Raw genomic sequence first — 20730 nt, forward strand, 5'->3', positions numbered from 1 at the left:
ATCTTTTGTTCTCTCTCTTGCTAGGTGAAGCCAGAGGCACATTTATAAAGCTTGTTTTTGACAGCTCCAAGCTACTTTTACATCCAACTGGTGTTTGTTGAACATCTATTAGGATGGACCAAGGCTTCCAGGGGTCCTCAAACTTTTTAAACAGGGGGCCAGTTCACTGTCCCTCAGACCGTTGGAGGGCTGGACTATAGTTTAAAAAAAAACTATGAACAAATTCCTATGCACACTGCACATATCTTATTTTGAAGTAAAAAAACAAAACGGGAACAAATACAATATTTGTATTTGCATGTGGCCCACGGGCCATAGTTTGAGGACCCCTGGACCAAGCCCTTTGCTTGGAAGGTGCTTTTGCAAGCATTTCATTTAAACTTCATAAAATGTGACCATGCCAGTGTTTCAGATGAACAAATGCATTCTCTAAGAGGTTTTTAAAAAGTCACACAGCTAGAAAGTAACAGCACCAGTCCTCTAACTCTTATGTTCAGTGGTTTTTCTCTTCTTAGGTAGCTCCACTAATTAAAACCCGCTCTCTGAAATGTCCTGATAATCTCGTCCTCATGAGGACGTACAGGTAACCAAGGCTTACTAGGCTTCTAATTTCCTTTGAGACTTCTTTGACCCTTGAGTTAGTTAGAAGCCTATTGTTTAATTTAGAAATATTTAGAGATTTTCTAGATTTCTTATTGTTATTGAATTCTAATTGAATTCTGTCCTGACCACAGAATGTATGCTATCATTTTGATCCTTTCGATTAAGACTTGCTTAATCAGTAGGGTGAATGACTCATTTGAGCTAGAGAAGAATGTGTGTTTTGCTATTGCTGGGTATAATCTATAATAATAAAAGCGTAATATGCTAAGTAGACCAGACGTCCTTCCGGATGACCTTCCGGATGAAGCCACAGCGAGGGGCCGAGGCAGCCACGGTGGTGGTGGGGGCTGTGCCCCTTGCATGAATTTTGTGCATCGAACCTCTAGTGTTCTATAAAACCGTATCAGGCCAAGGATTGGTATTTTGTTCAAATCTTCTATATTCTTTGTAATTTATCTACTTGTTCTGTCTATCCATTTCTTCATTTACTTCTGCAAATTATTGATTCACATATTTTTGGACTTAGTTATTAGGTTCATACACATTTAAGATGGCTATGACTTGTTGATGAATTGATGTTTTTATCATTATGAAACCTTTATCTGTTAGTACTTTTCTTCTCAAAGTCTACTTTGGCTGACACTCATATACCATGTTAACTCTTGTTATATTTGGTGTTTGTATGGTATATGTTTTTCATACTTTTACTTTCAATCTGTGTCCTAATCTTTTAAGCATGTTCTGGTAAGCAGCATGTAGTTAGGCACTGTTGTTTATTTTGTTTTCCAGCCTGACAATTTTTACCTTCTAAATGTAAGCGATTAGTCCATTTACATTCAATTTAATTATTAATATGTTTGTATTTAGGTTTACTATCTTGATGTTTCTTTTCATTTTGTCCCATCTGCTTTTTGTTCATCCATTTCTCTATTCCTGCCTGCTTTTGAGTGAAATGAGTACATTTTAATATTCTGTTAGATGCTCTCCACTCTTAGGTTATGCCTCTTAGTATTATTTTCTAGTGGTTGCTCTAGATATTAAAATATTCATCTTTAAAATCAGGGCAAGCTCTCTAAACCTGTATACTTTCCAAAACTGGCCAAGTCTGCCCACTGTACTCTTGTCATATTTTTTATTTTGACATAGGTTATAAAACCCATAATCCATTAATATAATTTTGACTTTAAATTGTCTAATAGACTTTTAAAAAATTAATATATGTATCTATTTGATAAAGGCATAGGTATAGAAATATTAGAATTTAAAAATTTATAGCAGTAATAATTTTATAGTATTTAAAATATTTTTACATTTTATATTTGTATATACATATATATAGTAATTTTGAAAAATCCTTTATATTTATCCATATATGTATCTTTTCTAATGTTCTTTGTTCTTTCATGCAGGACTAGTTTTTCTCTGGTATTTCCCTTCAGACAAAAGAACTTCCTTTACCATTCATTGTGGTGCAGGTCAGCTATGGATAAATTCTTTCAGCTTTTGTCTGTCTGAAAATTATATTTTCTTCCTTCATAAAGGACATTTTCACTGGATACAGAATCTAGGTTGACAGTTTTTTCTTTCGGAACTTAAAAATGTCATTCCATTTTCTTCTGTTGTACATTATTTGTGATGAATAGTCATACTTCATTCTGCTTGTTGTTCACTGGTGCATAAGGTGTGATTTTTTTCTCAGGCTGCTTTCAAGATTAGATTTGGCTCTCAGCATGTTGACTATGATGTATATAGGTAAGTTTTAAGTTTTATTTATCATGCTCAGGGTAAACACACTGGAACTGCTCCGTGTCACTGTGGATAAATAAGTTTATCAATTTTTCAAAATTTGCCATTATTATCTATTCAAATATTTTTCTGCCCGTTTTCTCTCTTTTCTTTCTATGACATTTCTATTATGCATGTCAAACTATTTGATATAATTCCACAGATATCAGATGCTGTATTACTTTAAACTTTTTTAATGCATTACAGTTTGAATGACCTCTATGATCATGATCTTGTAACTCACAATTTTTTCCTTCTCTATGCCTAATCTGCTAAGAATAAATGAAAAGAATTATGCTATCAATTTTGTTGTTGTCTTAGTATTTTCACTTAAATTTTATACAGTTTTTATTTCACTGATGATATTTTCTATTTGCTCACTTGTATCTTTTAATCATAGATTCAAGATTTTTATCATGTTTCTTTATTTCTAAAGCCCGCTCTGATTATTTCAACACCTGGGCTATATCTGGGTCTGGTTCTTTTGACTTTTTGTTTGTTTTTTTCCATAATGCTAAGTCAAATTTTCTTGTTTCTTTGCATATATCAGCTTTTTGTTTGTTGTTCTGTGTAAGATAAATGTAGATACTGAAGTAAGTAATGCTTATACCAAGCAAAAGGTTTACCCCTCTGCCATGCTGCTAGTGTGAGCATTGAGTCAATGCCTTTTTAGTTGAGCTGGGTTTGGGCCATATTGTTGCTTCAATTACATTTAGTTCAGTACAGTCTTTAAATGATTTTTGGGCCGGTTAAATACATCCTTTTTAAAAAATCTGGGCTTTGGATATGAGTGCCTGGAGTATTTTCCTCAGGACTCCTGCATTGCCTACATCTTTAACAGGTCCCACACACCTGTACATTAGATGAGGAAACTTTGAGCTCTCTTACCTTTCTTCTAGCCATAGGAGGCCACTGCTTGCACACATTGTTAAGACTCATAGTGCCAAGAGTGTTTCTTTTATTTCTTCTATCCCGCCCTTAGACTTTACCTGGCTTGTGGCTTGGTATACTTGTGCCTGGCTGAGTGTGTGTGTGTGTGTGTGTGTGTTAAGGGGTTGTTCTATTGACTATTGAGAGAAGAGAGGGAAATTTCTAACTATAATTATAGATTTGTCTTTCTCCTTTTAGTTCTATAAGTTTTTGCTTTATATATTTTGTAACTTTAGTATTTAGTGCTTGTATTTTAGGATTGCCATATCCTTTTGATGTATTAATCCTTTATTATTATGTAACTAGAGGCCCAGTGCATGAAAATTTATGCACTGGAGGTGGGGTCCCTCAGCCCGGCCTGCCCCCTCTCACAGTCCGGGAGCCCTCAGGGGCAGGAGGCGACCTGGCGATCAGGGGAAGGTGACGCCCCCATCACACCTCTGCTGCTGCCACTGCCGGCAGCAAAAGCCTCAGCCGGAACTGGTTACCTGCGCCTTGGGCGGCCCTGGGTGGCTGGGCAGCTGCCATCCGAGGCACCTGTGCCTCAAGGCCAGTCCTGGGTGGCTGGGGGGCTGAAGGGACTGGGGGACTCTGGAGGCAGGCGTGTGGGGCAGGCCCGGCCTTGACACATGCCTGCCACCCCAGCAGGGCTGAGGGGTCTGGGCGCTGCCATCTTATGGCTGTGGGCGCCGCCATCTTTGAGGGCAGGGCAGTCAATTAGCATATTCCCTCTTTATTAGATAGGATGTCCTATTTCTATGCTAATTTCTTTTCTCTGAAGTCTATTTTATCTGATATCTATATGACCACTCTTGCTTTCTTTTAATATTAGTATGAGATATCTTTTTTCTACTTCTTAACTTTTAATTTGCCTATATCATTATAGTTGAAGTGAATCTCTGGTAGTGAGTACATGGTTGGGTAACTTTTTAAATACATTATGCCAGTCTCATACTTGGACCATTTATATTTAATTTTTGATATGTTAGAGCTTCAGTCATTGTTGTTCTTGGTTTTTTTTTTCTGGTTCTTGTTTTATTTCTTTGCTTTCTTTTTCTTGCCTCTCTTTGGGTTACATAAACATTTTTAAGAATTCCTTTTTGATATATCTATACTATATTAAGGGTATTTCTTTATATAGCTCTTTAGCAGTTGCTCTGTGTATATTGTATATACATAATTCATCAGAGTCTACTTGTGTGAATATTTTACTAGTTTGAATAGCATGTAGAAATTTACTTCCCTTTATGTCTCTTTCCTTTCCTTTATTGATAATATAATTGCCTTAAATATTATCTTTACATATATTTAAAACACCACCAGATATCATTATAATTTTTTGCTTCAACTGTCAAGAATTTAGGATTTCCTTTAAGAGAAAGAAAATGTATTTTTATTTACCTATATATTTACTCTTTTCATTGTCCTTTTTTAAATATTGCATGATTCTTTTTCTTTCCTACTTCCTTCCTATTTACAGAATTTCTTTTTTAAAAAAAACATTTTATTTTTATTGATTTCAGAGAGGAAGGGAGAAGGAGAGGGAAAGATAGAAACATCAATGATGAGAATCATTGTTTGGCTGCCTCCTGCATGCCTCCCACTGGGGATCTAGCAAACAACCCTGGCATGTGCCCTTGACCGGAATCTTACCCAGGACCCTTCAGTCCGCAGGCTGACGCTCTATCCACTGATTTAAACATTTTATTTTTATTGATTTCAGAGAGGAAGGGAGAAGGAGAGGGAAAGATAGAAACATCAATGATGAGAATCATTGTTTGGCTGCCTCCTGCATGCCTCCCACTGGGGATCTAGCCAACAACCCTGGCATGTGCCCTTGACCGGAATCTTACCCAGGACCCTTCAGTCCGCAGGCTGACGCTCTATCCACTGAGCCAAACCAGCTGGGGCTTACAGAATTTTTTTAGCAAATATTTTACTTTTCTCTTGGCTGAGAATATTTTTTATTCCCATTTACCCCTGAAAAATAATGTCTTCAGATATACAGTCATACCTGGGAGATATTGCGGGTTCAGTTCCAGACCGCCACAAGAAAGCAAGTATAACTTGTTGTATTCACATAAATGTGTTGGTTTCCCAGTGCATATTAAAGTTATGTTTATACTGTAGTCTATTAAATAATGTGCAATAGTATTATGTCTAAAAAATGTACGTACCTTAATTTAAAAATTCTTAGAGTAAAGATTAATGGTTGTCAGAAGGAAGGGGAGATGGGAAGGTCTGGGTGAAAAGGTAAGAGGATTAAAAAGCACAAATTGGTAGTTGCAAAATAGTCATGGAGATGCCACTTCCTCATGGCTTCCATAGCCAGTCAGGTCACATACTTAAGTTGCTGGTTCAATCCTCAGTTGGGACACATGTGGGTGGTATCCAATAAATGTTTCTCTCTCACATCAATGTTTCTCCCTCTTTCCCTTTATCTCTTTCTAAAATCAATAATAAAAACATATCCTCGGGTGAGGATTTTTTAAAAGTCACTTCTTTAGAAACTTGATGTGTAGATTAAATGCAGACCCACCCAAGATTGCAGCAAATTATTTTGTGGATATCAACAAACTGATTCTAAAGTTTATATGAAGAGTCAAAAGATCCAGAATAGCCAACAAAGTACTGAAGATAAACAAAGTCAGAGGACTGACACTACTCAACTTCCAGACTTCTTATAAATCTATATTAATCTAAGCAATGTGGCATTCGTGAAAAAAATAGACTAATGGAACAGAATAGAAAGCTCAGAAATAGACTCAGAAATACAATGACCTGATCTTTGACAAAAGAATTAAGGCAATACAATGCAGCAAAGATAGTCTTTTCAATAAATGGCACTAGAACAACTAGACATTCATATGCAAAAAAATAGAATATAAACATAGATCTTACACCCTTCAGAAAAACTAAGTCAAAATGGCTCATAAACCTAAAAGTAAAATGCCAAACTATAAAACTCCTAGAAAATAAAAATTGAAGAAAATCTAGATGACCTTGAATACAATGTGAATTTTAGATATAACTCCAAAGATACAATTCATGAAATAAATAATTTATACACTGGTCTTTATTAAAATTAAAAACTTCTGTCTGCCCTGGCCGGTATTGCTCAGTTAGTTGGAGCATTGTCCTGTACACCAAAAGATCAAGGGTTCTATTCCTGGTCAGGGCACATACCCAGGTTGTGGTTTGATCCCTGGTCAGGGTGCATACAGGAGGCAACAGATTGATATTTCTCACATCAATGTTTCTTTCTCTCTCTCCCCCTATCCCATCCGCTATCACTAAAATCAATAATAATATATTCTTGGTAAGGATTAAAAAAACAAAACAAAAAAACTTCTGTTCTGCAAAAGATGATGTCAAGGCAATGAGAAGAAAGGCCACAAACTGTGAGAATATATTTACAAAAGACATACCTGATAAGGAACTGTTATCTAAAATATAACAAAGCTTATAACTCAACAGTAAGAAAATGAACACACCAGTTTAAAAGTGGGCAAAAACTTGAAAAGGCACCTCACTATTGAAGATATGGACATGGAAAATAAGCATATGAAAAGATGTTCAACATCATATGTCATTAGGGAATTGCAAATTAAAACAATGAGATGCCTTTACAGATCAGTCATAATGGCCAAAATGCAGAACACTGACAACACCAAATGCTAGTGAGGATGTGGAACAGGGACTCCTATCAATTGCTGGAGGGAATGCAAAATGATAAGCCATTTGGAAGACAATTTGGCAATTCTTATAAAATGAAATATACTCTTTTTATATGATCCATCAATTGTCTGCCTTGATATTTACCCAAAGGAGCCGAACACATGTTCACACAAAAATCTGAACACTAATGTGTATAGCAACTTTATTCATAATTGCCGAAGCTCAGAAGGGACCAAGATGTTCTTTAGTAGGTGAATGGATAAAGACAGTGGTGCATTCAGACAATGGAGTATCATTCAGTGATAAAAATAAATAAGATATTAAGTCGTAAAAAGACACGGAGGAAATATAAATGCAGATTACTAAGAAGAAGAATGTAATCTGTAAAGGCTACATGCTATATAATTCAAATTATGTGACATTCTAGAAAGACAAACTATGGAGGCAATAAAAAGGTCAGGGGTTGGGAGGCAGGAAGAATTATTAGGCAGAGCACAGAGGATTTTTAGGGCAGGAAACTATGCTGAATTTTTATTTCATCCAATTGTTACTTTTGACATTGGCATAATTAAAGAGTACAGTGCCTAACAGTGGTTCTCAACCTTCTGGCCCTTTAAATACAGGTCCTCATGTTGTGACCCAACCATAAAATTATTTTCGTTGCTACTTCATAACTGTAATGTTGCTACTGTTATGAATCATAATGTAAATATCTGATATGCAGGATGGTCTTAGGCGACCCCTGTGAAAGGGTCGTTCGACCGCCAAAGGGGTTGTGACCCACAGGTTGAGAACCTCTGGCCTAGAACATAGTAGCTGTGCAATAAATGTTGGACAAAAGGAATGGCTAAATGTTCAACACTAGGCAAAATAGTGTAATAGGGCAAAGTTTCCAAAAAGGGTGTTTCCAAAAAGTCAGCTCTTCATTCTTCCTATTATTTGAGCAGCATTTATGATCTGGAGAAAGCCTTTGGTAAATGTGATACACGGGCTCATTGCAGAGATTACAGAACTTATGGGGATAGATGTCTCCTCTCCTCGTCACCATAGGTTATACACATCTAAATGACAAGGGACAATTTTTTACTCACTTTATGTCTAGCATAGAATCTTGTTGGCATGCATTTTGAATGGTAAGTTCTTAAATATTTGCTGAATGAATGTTAAAAACTGATTTATTTCATGTCCTCAATAACTATGGAAGAGATTCTTAGTTTAAAGCTGAAATTTGTACTCTGTCCTAAACACTTCTGTTATAGACTAAACTGTGTGTCTTCCAAATTGATGTTGAAATCCCAACTACAGTACCTCAGAATGCAACCCTATTTGACGATAAGGTCTTTAACTATGTGATTAAGTTAAAATGAGGCCTTCAGAGTGGGGCCCTAATTCAATATAATTATGATCCTTATAAGAAGAGAAAGAGAAACCATGGGCAGGCCGAGAGAAAAGGCCCTGTAAGGACATGGTAAGAAGGCTTCCATCTACAAATTAAGGACAGAAGCCTCAGGAGAAACTAAACCTACCAACTCATTGATCTTGGACTTCCAGCTTCCAGAACTGTGAGAAAATAGATTTCTTTCTCAAGCCACCCAGTCTGCAGTATTTTCACAAACATAATCCCTTTCCATGAATAACAGGGGAAACCCACATTTTAATATTGTGAATGTTTTATTTAACAAATATGTTGCTATTTATCCACATGCCTTGGCAAATATGTGTCTCAAATATAAAATCATTATTTCAGTTAATGCCAAGGTGCGTTTGTCCCTCTCTTCCTTTATCATTAAAATTGTACCTCCTGTTTATTTCTTTTTTACTTGTATACAGTGAAGAAATATCTTGTTGTAAGAGGAAATAAGTGACAAACCATATTTCATAATTAATTAGGTTATAGTATCAATTAAATATAGCTAAAGGAAACCAAAAGAAATTATACCTAATAATTTTTTATGCATCCTGTTTATTTTTCCCCCCTCAAGAAACTACCATCTTTATCTTAAAATCTGTTTTGGTGTGACTAGTGCTAACTGGGCATCCTTTATCCCAACTGATTGAAATCTGGGGACCTCAGACGGTGCTAATTCATAATGTCCCACACCATGCTACTTGATGTTCAGTTCAATATTTTTCTGCAGGGCCTGGGATATACTTTAAGTGACAACTTTCCCTGTATACATGTTATTTTTCCCCTCAGAATCTTCTTAGATGACACCCTCCCAGATAAGAAATAAGGAGGAAGCAAACACCGATGACATTTTATCAGCAGGCTGTGACCCAAGTGTAACCAAACCCAAATTGCAGGGAGTCTACTTTTTCAACACTCCTGCGGGAGGCAGGGTGATAATGAAGCCAGACAGAGACATTTCCTTCAACTTTTGCCAGACGATGTGGCTCCTTGAAGTAGATTACAATGAAATCTGTACAAAGTGAGAGGCATGTTGGAGCCTCCCTCCCCAGAGGAAAACCGGTTTCCAGTCTGAGACTGACCCCATAAGTGGAGTCAAAATCCAATTGTTACATCATCCTTAAAGTATGCTATTTAACACAAAGACAGCCCATAAAGTAGCAGAAAGAGCAAAAATTTTCTGGCTTCAAGTATCATTAAATGTTTTTAAGAGGATATGGAAGGGTTTCAAAGGGTAACAAAATAAAGTTTTAAAAGATTTTTATCTATGTCATCTAATTTTTCTTTTTCAGACAACATCTTTATGTTGGTAAGCTTTGAACTTTGTGAGTTTTAATATGACATGCAAGACATTTTTTAAACCATAATTACTCTACATTTGTTATATTATTCACTTCTAACTGATAAAAAACATGCTAATTTAATCATAAAATTAAGAAAAGATTTATATGCAGTTTCCAAAGATATTACATTTCAACTTTTTCCCCCCTTATAATCCTATTTATAACCAATTAGTGTTGTGCCTGGCCTTGCAGTAGGCTTGGGGGGATACAAAGTAATAGAAGTTGTGGTTGAAGAGTTTACTCTGTGTCCACAATGTGCTAGGAACTTTCTGGAATGCAACCTATTTCACCATCAAAACCTCCTGTTTAGTGGAATTTTCTGTTCACTAACTGGTCGAAATATTTTTGCTACTTATTACTACACAATCTTTGGTGGCTCCATGAAGTTCTGTGAGTTGTTTGAATTGGAGGATAACTATAGTTCAGAGTTACAGCATGGGCTAAGATTTTCTAGAAATGTCCTTTGTGAGTCCAAGAGTGCTCTGAGCCTCATGGGTCATGGATGTCAAGGGTGGTCTTTAGTATGGTGAAGAAAGTCCTTTAGATTTCTCCCTGACTTAAAACTACTTATTTATGCAATGAAGTAGTGAAATTGATTTATCCCAAAGTAACTTTTTATGTAGTAATGGGGAGTTATTGGTGGAGAACTTGTGTCAGTGGTGAAGTAATGCTGGGGAACTTCTTGGGAGGACAGCCCCCTCAGAAGCCACCTAGACCTTTGGAAGCTGACTCTTGTGCATGGGTCACATGCAAAATTGCTGTCTTTTTAACATGTCTTACCCTACATCAGTCTGGACATTTCTTGGTTCAGTCTAGAGTCCAGGGATACATGGTAGAGAGAAGGAGGTGCTAGAACTAAATGGAATTTTGCAAGTGATGACATTGCTAGAGATTAGGTGGCTGAGAATCAGCCCATAGGCCAAGAGAAGTGAGGAACTGATGCAATTATTCAGATAAATTAGGGTGAGAACTAGTTTGTTTTTTTGTGTGCCATATTTTAACAATGAAATCTGGACATTTGGGTATATAATAGTTTTAAAAAATTGAAAACAGACATAGTCATTCAAGTTATGCAGTGTACAACATATAAAAGGGTGACAATAAAAACAAATAATTACACAATTAAAATAGTTTAACAAAGATAAAAATAATGGAAGCTAACATATGTGGGTTTAAGTCGATATATTTTCTTTTATGAAGGAAGCCGTTCCCAATGCCTGTCTCCCCATGTGAACTTAATTAACTTAGCTGATATTCAGAAGAATTGGGCTTTTTCAGGGATTGGAGGAGCAATTTTGATGCCATGCAACATTTAGTATTTTGATTCTAGGAAAGCAAAGTGATAATGATCCATATTCCATTGTGTACTTTTTATCTAATGCAAACTTACCAAATACGAAAATTTTAATTGGACTATTCTAAGCACTACCATGGTTATAGGCATCCTTGATCAGATGAATCTTACATTAAAACATTTCTCCCAAGCTACCACAAAACCCAGAATCATTAAAAATTTAAGAATTGCTAAAATACAAAGGACATGCATCTCAATACATTGTTTATGTTTTGCATTTCACTCAGTTTGAGTAATGAAACTAAATTGGTTGGTTTATTTTATATTTTGCCTGTTTCTAATCAGTTTCACTTTTTTTTTTTCCCATGAGCTCATCAAGTGATGATGTTTTGGGGGTTTCATACTCCTGGCATCATTCATATTCTCAACAAGCTTTTTGTCATTGAAAGAAAACATTGCAGTGTATATGAGGGTTTGTGAAGCCTGTAATAATCTGTTAGAGGAAACTGAAGTTTGGGGTTAAAAATACTTTAACAAGGATGTGAATGGAATTGTGTGGAACCTGGGTTTGTTCTAAAATAAGAAAAGTCCAACTTTATCAGCACATCTATATTTTCTCAAATGATTAATAAATTACATAATTATGCTGAATTTTGTTGAAGTACTATAATATGAATGGATACATTACAGTCTTTAATTTTTATCTGTTGATGTCTGTTATAAATCCTGGTAATGTAGTCGCTGTATATATTTAATAAACACTGCTTGAAGGCAGCATATTCTTCTAATCATTAAGGCAAGCTTGGTAGGATATTAAATCTATGCCAGCTCAGTTAAACCAATAGACAATTTCAGTTGAAACAAAGTGTCTTTGGTTTGTAGATCATTCTACTGTGCTATTAATTGGAAATATAAATGAACAATTGCTATGCACCTTGCTACATGTCCTGCTAAAAGATGCAAGTTAAATCTTTTATGGAAAATAATCATAATTGAATACAAAATAGTTAAATTCCATCCTTTCTCATTATTCCGTATTTATGAGTAGAAGGACAGGGTTGCTGCCTCTGGATAGAAGACGGAAGTGGAGATTAAACTGGCATTATCAGTGGTTTATCATTCAGTTGGAGGATTACCTGACTCTTGCCTCTTTTCTGCTTTGGGAGAGCTGCCTTGTGGCCATTCTCCAGTTCATTAGCACCTCTACCAGAGGTGTTCAGGACAGGAAGTCCTAGTCAGCCCCACTTTACTCCTTGTCAGCGATTTTGGTCAAAGCAGGAGCAGGGGACAAGATTGAAATTAATGGCTGAAATGAGGTTTGAGAATTGTCTGTGTATTTCATTAGACCTGTCCACTTGTTAACAAGCTGAATCCAGTATTTTTTTAAATTCACCTGATGTGCAATGTATTTAGTTCATGATAAAAATTCTGGCTTGCAATTTATGCCCTACTAATAAGAGGGACATAAGGAAAACTGAGTATGCTAAAGGTCTGTAACTTAGTTTCGAAAAACTAATGATGTTGCTATGTCTATTTACACAGAAAAAGGTAAATGTTTTATATACATGTATGGAGAAAGACAGAGACTTCATAATCGAGTCCTTGTAAAGTCTCTCATCTCATGTAATATTTTCTCAGTAATTTTATTTTGGACACAAGTAATTATTTGAAGAAACGTACATTAGCCTGAAACTACTTCAATAAGTTGTTCCAAAAGGGACAAATTTTACACAGATAACAATTTTTATAATTCATGAACTTAAAATTATAAGTGTCTTGGTGTAATTAGATAAACACAACAATTCAATTGTAGAAATTAAGACTATACACCTACATAAACAATAATGGATTTAAATGTTACATGAATGAATTCTTTGGATAAAACAGTGAGTGTCAACATTATATGTGGATTGAAATAGGGCTATATCTCAAATGACTTGGGCAGAAGTAAATAGAGAGAGCGTACTGAAGAGTGGTAAATTAACTCAAACAATGACTCTGGACCAACTTCAAACCATACCAGAGAACCACCTAACCACCTCCATGAATGACACACATAAAGAGCAGACTCAGTGGGCACCAGAGTCTCACTAAAATGAGTTCTGCTCCATAGGGTCAACCCCTGCACAACAACTCCTTAACTGTGGTCACAGCCAGTCCTAACATCCAATCAGTCAGAGGGTCAGTCCCTCTCACTCACATGTCACCAGCAATTAAGGCTCAACTACAACATAAGGGCACACACAACTCACACAAGTGACCCACCTGCAGCACCCAGCTTAGGTGACCAGGAAGCCATTGGGCCTCATAGGACATCTACCACATTACCAAGACCTGCAGACATAGCAGCTCTTCCTTATACCTAGAAACAAACACAGGAAGGCTGCCCAAATGAGGAGACAAGTACACATGTCCCAAATAAAAGGACAGAAAAAAAAACTGCCAGAAAAACAACAAAATGGAGGCAAACAATCTTCTAGAAACAGAGTTCAAAACACTTCATTATAAGAATGCTCAATATTCTCAGTAAGAACTTCAACAAAGAGATAGGAAACATAAAAATAGAGATAGAATACATTTAAAAAGTCAGAAATGAAGAACATAATAGCTGAAATGAATAATATTTTAAAGGGAATTAGCAGCATAAATGAAGCAAAAGTCAAATCACTGATTTAGAAGATAAAGTAGCATAAAACACCCATTCAGAATAACAGAAAGAAAAAAGGAATAAGAAAAATGAGGATAGTGTAAGGAGCCTCTTGGGCAACATCAAGCATACCAACATTCACATCATAGGGGTACCAGAAGGAAAAGAGAAAGAGTAAGGAATTGAAGACATAGTTGAAGAAATAATGACTGAAAATTTTCCTAATCTGGTTAAAGAAGTAGACATACAAGCTCAGAAAGTTCAGGGAGTCCCAAACAAGATAAACCCAAGAGGTCCACACCAAAACATTATAATCAAAATGCAAAAGGTTAAAGACAAAGAAAGAATTTTAAAAACAGTAAGAGAAAAGCAGTTAGTTACCTAAGGGAAAGCCCATACAACTGTCAGCTGATTTCTCAACAGAAACTTTGCAAGACAGAAGAAATTCAAAGTGATGAAAAGCAAGGACTTACAACCAAGATTACTCTACCCAGCAAAGCTATCATTTAGATATGAAAGTCAGATAAAGAGCTTTCCAGACAAGAAAAAGCTACAGGAGGTCATCACTGCAAAACCAGTATTCTAAGAAATGTTAAAAAGACTTCTTTAAAAAGAAGAAAAAAATATATAAAAAAATGAATAACTACATGTCTATCAAAAAGTACTATAAATGTAAATGAATTAAATTTTCCAAACAAAAGTCATAGGGTGGCTGAATGGATAACAAAACAAGGCCCTTACATATGCTGTCTACAAGAGACTCCCTTCAGATTGAAAGACACATATACTGTAGACTGTAAAGGGATGGAAAAATATATTTTATGAAAATGGAACCCCCCAAAAAATAACCTGGGTTAGCAATACTCATACCAGACAAAATCCACTTTAAAACAAAGGCTATAACAAGAGACAAAGAAGGACCCAGTAATTCCACTTCTGGGTATACATCTGAGGAAACCCAAAACCCTAACTTGAAAGGATATTTGCATCCATCTGTTCATTGCTGCATTACTTACAATAGCCAAGATATAGAAGCAACCGTGTCCATCAATGGATGAATGAATAAAAAGAAGTGGTACATATATAAAATGGAATATGATTCATATATAAAAAGATTGAATTTTTGCCAATTGCAATAACATAGGTGGGCGTATAAGGTATCGTGATGAGTGAAGTAAGTCAGATAGAGAAAGACAAATACCATGTGATTTCACTTATATGTGGAAGCTAAAAGACAAAACAAAAATAAACAAAGCAGACAAAAACTCATAGATACAGAGAACATTTTGATATTTGACAGATGAGAGGGGCATCGGTGAGATGGGTGAAGAAGGGGAAAGGATTAAGAAGTACAAATCGGTAGTTAAAAAATAGTCATGGGGATGTAAAGTATAGCATAGGTAATACAGTCAATAATATTGTAATAACTATATGGTGTCCAATGGGTACTAAATTTATTGGAGTGATCATTTTGTAAGTTATATAAATGTCTCATCACTATATTTTATACCTGAAACTAATATAATATTGTATATCAACTGTAATTAAAAAATAAAAGAAAATAAACATACATGGAGACAGAAAATAATTGATCCTGGTGATAACCAATATACTGATTGTAAAAACACATGACAAATTTGAATAAAATTCTTTTGTAAAATATATGATATTTTTATTGAACAATTGTTGAGAATATAGCTTTGAACAATGTCAGTGACCAACTTGACTTAACAGACATCTATAGAATGTTAGGTGGAACAGCCACAGAATACACATTCTTTTCATATTGCCATGACTGTTCACATAGATAGAGCACATAATGGGCTAAAAAATGTTTTAACACATTTTAAAAGATTGAATTCTTACAGATTATATCCTCTGAAATTAAATTAAAAAATCAATAGCATCTAGCAATGTCACAGGTATTTGAATGTTAAGCAGAACTTTTTAGGGAACCAATAGGTTAAATAGAAGAAATTGTAAGAAAATTTAGGAAATATTTTGAACTCATTTATAATTACAATTCACCATCTCAAAACTTATGTGATGTAATGCTTGTAGTGAAATACATACTTTTGTATTAAAAATATATTAAAAAGGCATAAAATTAATTAAGCATTTACCTTAAGAAATTAAATAAAAAAGAGAATATTAAATGCAAAGTAAGTAGAAGGAAGGAAATAACAAAGTTAAAAGCAGAAATCAGTGAAATAGAAAACAGATGAACAACAGAGAAATAAACAGAGCCAAATGTGATTTCTTTGAAAATACTAATAAGACTAATAAATTAATAGACTTCTAGCAAGACTATACAATAAAAAAGGAGAGAAATATAATTGAAAAAATGGATATAAATCTATATGCTTCAGATAGTAAAAGAATAGTGAGAGAATATTGTTAATAACATTATTTCAATAAAATCAACAATTTAGATGAAATAGACAAATTCTAGAAAAAATATAATATACCAGATCTGACAAGAGGAAATAGAAAGTCAGAATAAAACTATATTCATTAAATAAACATATAATAAATAAATTAAATTTATAAGAAATATATCTTCCGTAAAGAAGACTTCAAGCTCAGATTATTTCTGTGGTGAAATTTGCCAAAAATTTATTAAAAAAATAAAACTTATTACAGAAAATAGTGTAAAATGTTTAGAAAATATAGGAGGGAACACTACCTAATTCATTTATGCGGCTAACAGATCCCAGAAACCAAAATCTGACAAAATCTTCCCTGCCAAAACCCCTAAAAACAGCACAGAAGAGAATCCCTTCAATATGTTAACAAGATTTATGTAAAAATCACAGCTAACAGCATTGTTAATGGTGAAGGACTAAATATTTTCCCTCTGAGATTGGGGAAAGGCAAGACTGCCTGCTTCCACCACTCTTATTTATTTATTTTCTTGTTTTTTTACAGAAGCACTCTTTTTGAAAAAAAAATATTCCTATTTATTTCAGAGAGGAAGGGAGAGGGAGAGAGAGATAGAAACATCAATGATAAGAGAGAATCATTGATCAGCTGCCTGCACACCCACACTGGGGATTGAGCTCACAACCCAGGCATGTGCCCTGACTGGGAATCGCACGGTGACCTCCTGGTTCATAGGTTGATGCTCAACCACTAAGCCACGCAGGCCCAGCTGGGCTCCACCACAGTATTACTGTACTTGCAATAAGGTGAGACAAAACAATTAAAGAAATAAAAATTAGGAAGGAGCCCTGGCCAGTGTTCTAGTGGTTAGAGTGTCGGCCCGCTCATGGACGGGTCACAGGTTCCATTCCCAGTCAAGGGCCTGTCCCTGGGTTGCAGGTTGGATCCCAGGCCCCAGGTCAGGGTGCATGTATGAGGCAACCAATTGATATGTCTCTCCCACATAGATGTTTCTCTCTGTCTCCCTTTTCCTCCCTACACTCTCTCTAAAAACAATGGAAAAGAACATCTTGGGGTGAGGAAAAAACAAAACATGTTGGCCAGTGTGATTCAGATGGTTAAAGGGTTGTCCCATGCACCAAAAGGTGGTGGGTTCAGTTGCCGGTCAGGACACCTACCCAGTTTGCAGGTTAGATCCCCAGTCAGGGCACTTGCAGGAGGCAACTGCTTGATGTTTCTCTCTCACATGGGTGTTTCTCTTTCTCTCCCTCTCTCTCTTTCCCTCTCTTCTTCCTTCCCTCCTCTCTCTAAAAAAAAAAAAATAGAAAAAGCAAAACAGTCTGTATTTGTACTCTATGTAAAAGTGTGAAAATTGTAAAGAATCATCCTATATAATAAAAAGAAACCTGCAAATTAACCATCACTCCATCACTCCGCCACTCCATTACACCCACCAGCCAATCAGGAGTGAGTATGCAAATTAACCCAACTAAGATGGCGGCAGCCATGGAACAGGAGTGAGCAGGAGGCTTGGGTTGCCCCCAGTGATGGAGGAAGCCAAGCTTCCCACCTGCCGTGGTTGGCCCTGGGCTCTGCTCAAGGCTAACAAAGTTTCAATTATAGAAGATAAATAAATCCCAGATAACTGCTTCCAGCCGGACCTGGGCTCTGCTCAACTCTACACAGTTTCAATTATAGAAGATAAATAAATCCCAGATACCTGCTTCCAGCCTGAAAAAAAGAAAAAAGAAAAAAAGAAAAAAAGAAGAGGCTGGGAGCTTGGGTCGCCGGGGGGCGTGGCCAGCCTGAAAACGGCCATCAGCCCCTCACCCAGGCTGGTCAGGCACCTCAGCGGAACCCCCCCACCCTGAAGGGGCTGTGGGAAGCCTGAAAACGGCCCTCAGCCCCTCACCCAGGCTGGCCAGGCACCCCAGCAGGACCCCACCCTGATCTGGGACCCCCTTCAGGGCAAACCAGCCTGCCCCCACCCATGCACCAGGCCTCTATCCTATATAATAAAAGGGTAATATGCAAACTGACCCTAACAGCAGAAGGACTGGGGATGACTGGTCACTATGATACACACTGACCACCAGAAGGCAGATGCTCAATGCAGGAGCTGCCCCCTGGTGGTCAGTGCACTCCCACAGGGGGAGCTCTACTCAGGCACAAGCCAGGTTGATGGCTGCCAGCACAGCTGTGGTGGCGGGAGCCTCTCACGCCTCTTCAGCAGCGCTAAGGATGTCCGATTGCAACTTAGGACTGCTCCCCACTGGCAAGTGGACATCTCCTGAGGATTCCCTGGCTGCCAGAGGGATGTCTAACTGCCCGCTTAGGCCTGATACCCTGGGGAGCAGGCCTAAGCCAGCAGGTGGACATCCCCTGAGGGATCCCAGACTGTGAAAGGGCACAGGCCAGGCTGAGGGACCCCACTGAGTGCACAAATTTTTGTGCACCGGGCCTCTAGTAAAAATATAAAATCATAAAGAATCTATAAAGAAACTGCTAGGAATAAGTGCACAGTTGATAAGTCACAGTTGCAGAATACGAGGCCAATATACAAATATCCATTATAGTTTTGCATATTTGTAGCAATTAAAAGTAGAATTTAAAAATGCAATTTAAAATAGTAAAAGGACAAAATAATTATGAATAAATATAACAAAAGATGTGCAAGAGCTCTGTGAAAGCACAAAACAGAATACAAAAATGCTGAGCAAACTCACCGAAGATTCAGTATTAAAAAGGAAAATGTATTTGGAGGACTTGCACTATATTACTTGAAGATTACTCCAAAGCTAAAGTAATCAGAATGTGTTATTCCTCTTTAACGCCATATTATGAATACTTCAGCATATACAAATGGCCTGAATAACATAACAGTGTAAGGCTCATGTGCCCACCTCCCAGTTTTAACAATTATCCGTTATGGCAACTATTGTTCTGTCTACACTCTCCAATTAACCTCCATTGATTATTTCTTCTTAATTTATTATCTTAACACATCTTAAACGAGAGATTTTCCTTGGTCACATATTTGGTTACTCTGAAATACAGTTCATATAAGACATTCAGAATCAATTATTATTTTTTCCCTTTATCAGTTTTTAAACTAATGAGTTGGTACTCTAGGATGCTGCAGAGATGACCAATTTTTGTTTAAGGAATATCAAGGATGCCTTTATTTAAACATATTTAATATCTTCCAATATATTTCAGATACTATGTTTATTCATGCTCAATTGTTCTATATTTGGAAAAGGAGGGCTTATTCAAGTGGGCTCCTGAAGCAGGTTGATTGCTTTTTCTGCTTATGCCAGAATAATCCTATACACAGGGTTGGGCAAAAGTAGATTTACAGTTGTTTATATAGAAAAAGTCAAGAAGGTTATGATTAATACAATAGCTTTCTTAACTGTGTGTTTCGTGTACTCACAACTGTAAGCCTATTTTTGCCCACCCCCATAGTTCCTGCCCCAGATCTGGAATTAGCAATTTCTTCAAGAATCTCCTTTTCCTTTTTATAGGGAATGGTATTAGGGGAGAAAACTCTGAGTTCTAGGGGTGCTCATTGCTACTGGGTTGACCATAGGCCTCTGCAGTAGAGGAAATGTTTGTGAGTATGTTGTCCTTAACATTTGTTGTTTACTTGCCTTTTCCCTCACTAGACTGTTAGGCCAGACTCTATGGCTTTTCCTCCCTTGTGACTAGTATGATTTTATGATTTGTTGTAAAATTTTGTTGAATGAGGGAACAGGCAAATAATTACCAAATAAGATTTTAAGATTTCCCAAAGAGCTTTACACTTTATGGAAAATGGCAATGGAAATGTGGCGTGTGTGTGTGTGTGTGTGTGTGTGTGTGGTGTGTGTGTGTGTGGGGTGTGTGTGTGTGTGTGTGTGTGTGTGTTACTGGGCGGGTGGTGGTAGAATCTGTTCAAACCGTTAAGCAGACTCAAATGCAAGGAAATTGGGATGTTTTAGATTGGAGAGGAATTTTTCTATAATTGAAATACTTTGAAACTTGATATTAATAAATGAAGACCTTGCCATTTTTATATATTTCTTAGGTAGAATGTCTTGGGTAGAAAGAACATATCTGGGATGCTTAATGGACTAAATAAACCCCAATAAATTCATGCATTTGAGGTACCCATTATTGTCTTATGCTGTGCAGTGGGTTACATTATCCCACAGACGTTTTCAGCTGGTTATGCTGAAAATGCTGGGTTGATTTACTGAAAATTTATTATATCGGTGGTTCCTTCTGCTACTTCAGAATATCAGCATGCTTCACAATTTGAAGAGGTGTTAGCCCTGGCAGTAGCCTTACCCACTAGTTTTCTATGGAAAATAAATATTCTTCACCTTATTTAAACCACTGTACAAACTTTGCTTTAAAACAAACCTCACAGCTCTTCAACATCCCTACCACATTTCCCCGACCCCCAGAAACTCCTATAAAGAAATTCTGTAGCTGCCACTGTTGGGTGATATTAATTACATGGGGGAAAAAAAAGTTAATTACAACACAATAGGAAAGCAGCATATCTATGTTCCATGGTCTATGCTAAGTACTTTCATGTGAAATAATAACAATAATACTAATACTTGAGCAGATTTAGGCTTACTGGACTCCAGCATTATTTCGAGTACAGACA

This window comes from Myotis brandtii, unplaced genomic scaffold (genome assembly GCF_000412655.1).
Source record: "Myotis brandtii unplaced genomic scaffold, ASM41265v1 scaffold596, whole genome shotgun sequence".
NCBI lineage: Eukaryota > Metazoa > Chordata > Mammalia > Chiroptera > Vespertilionidae > Myotis > Myotis brandtii.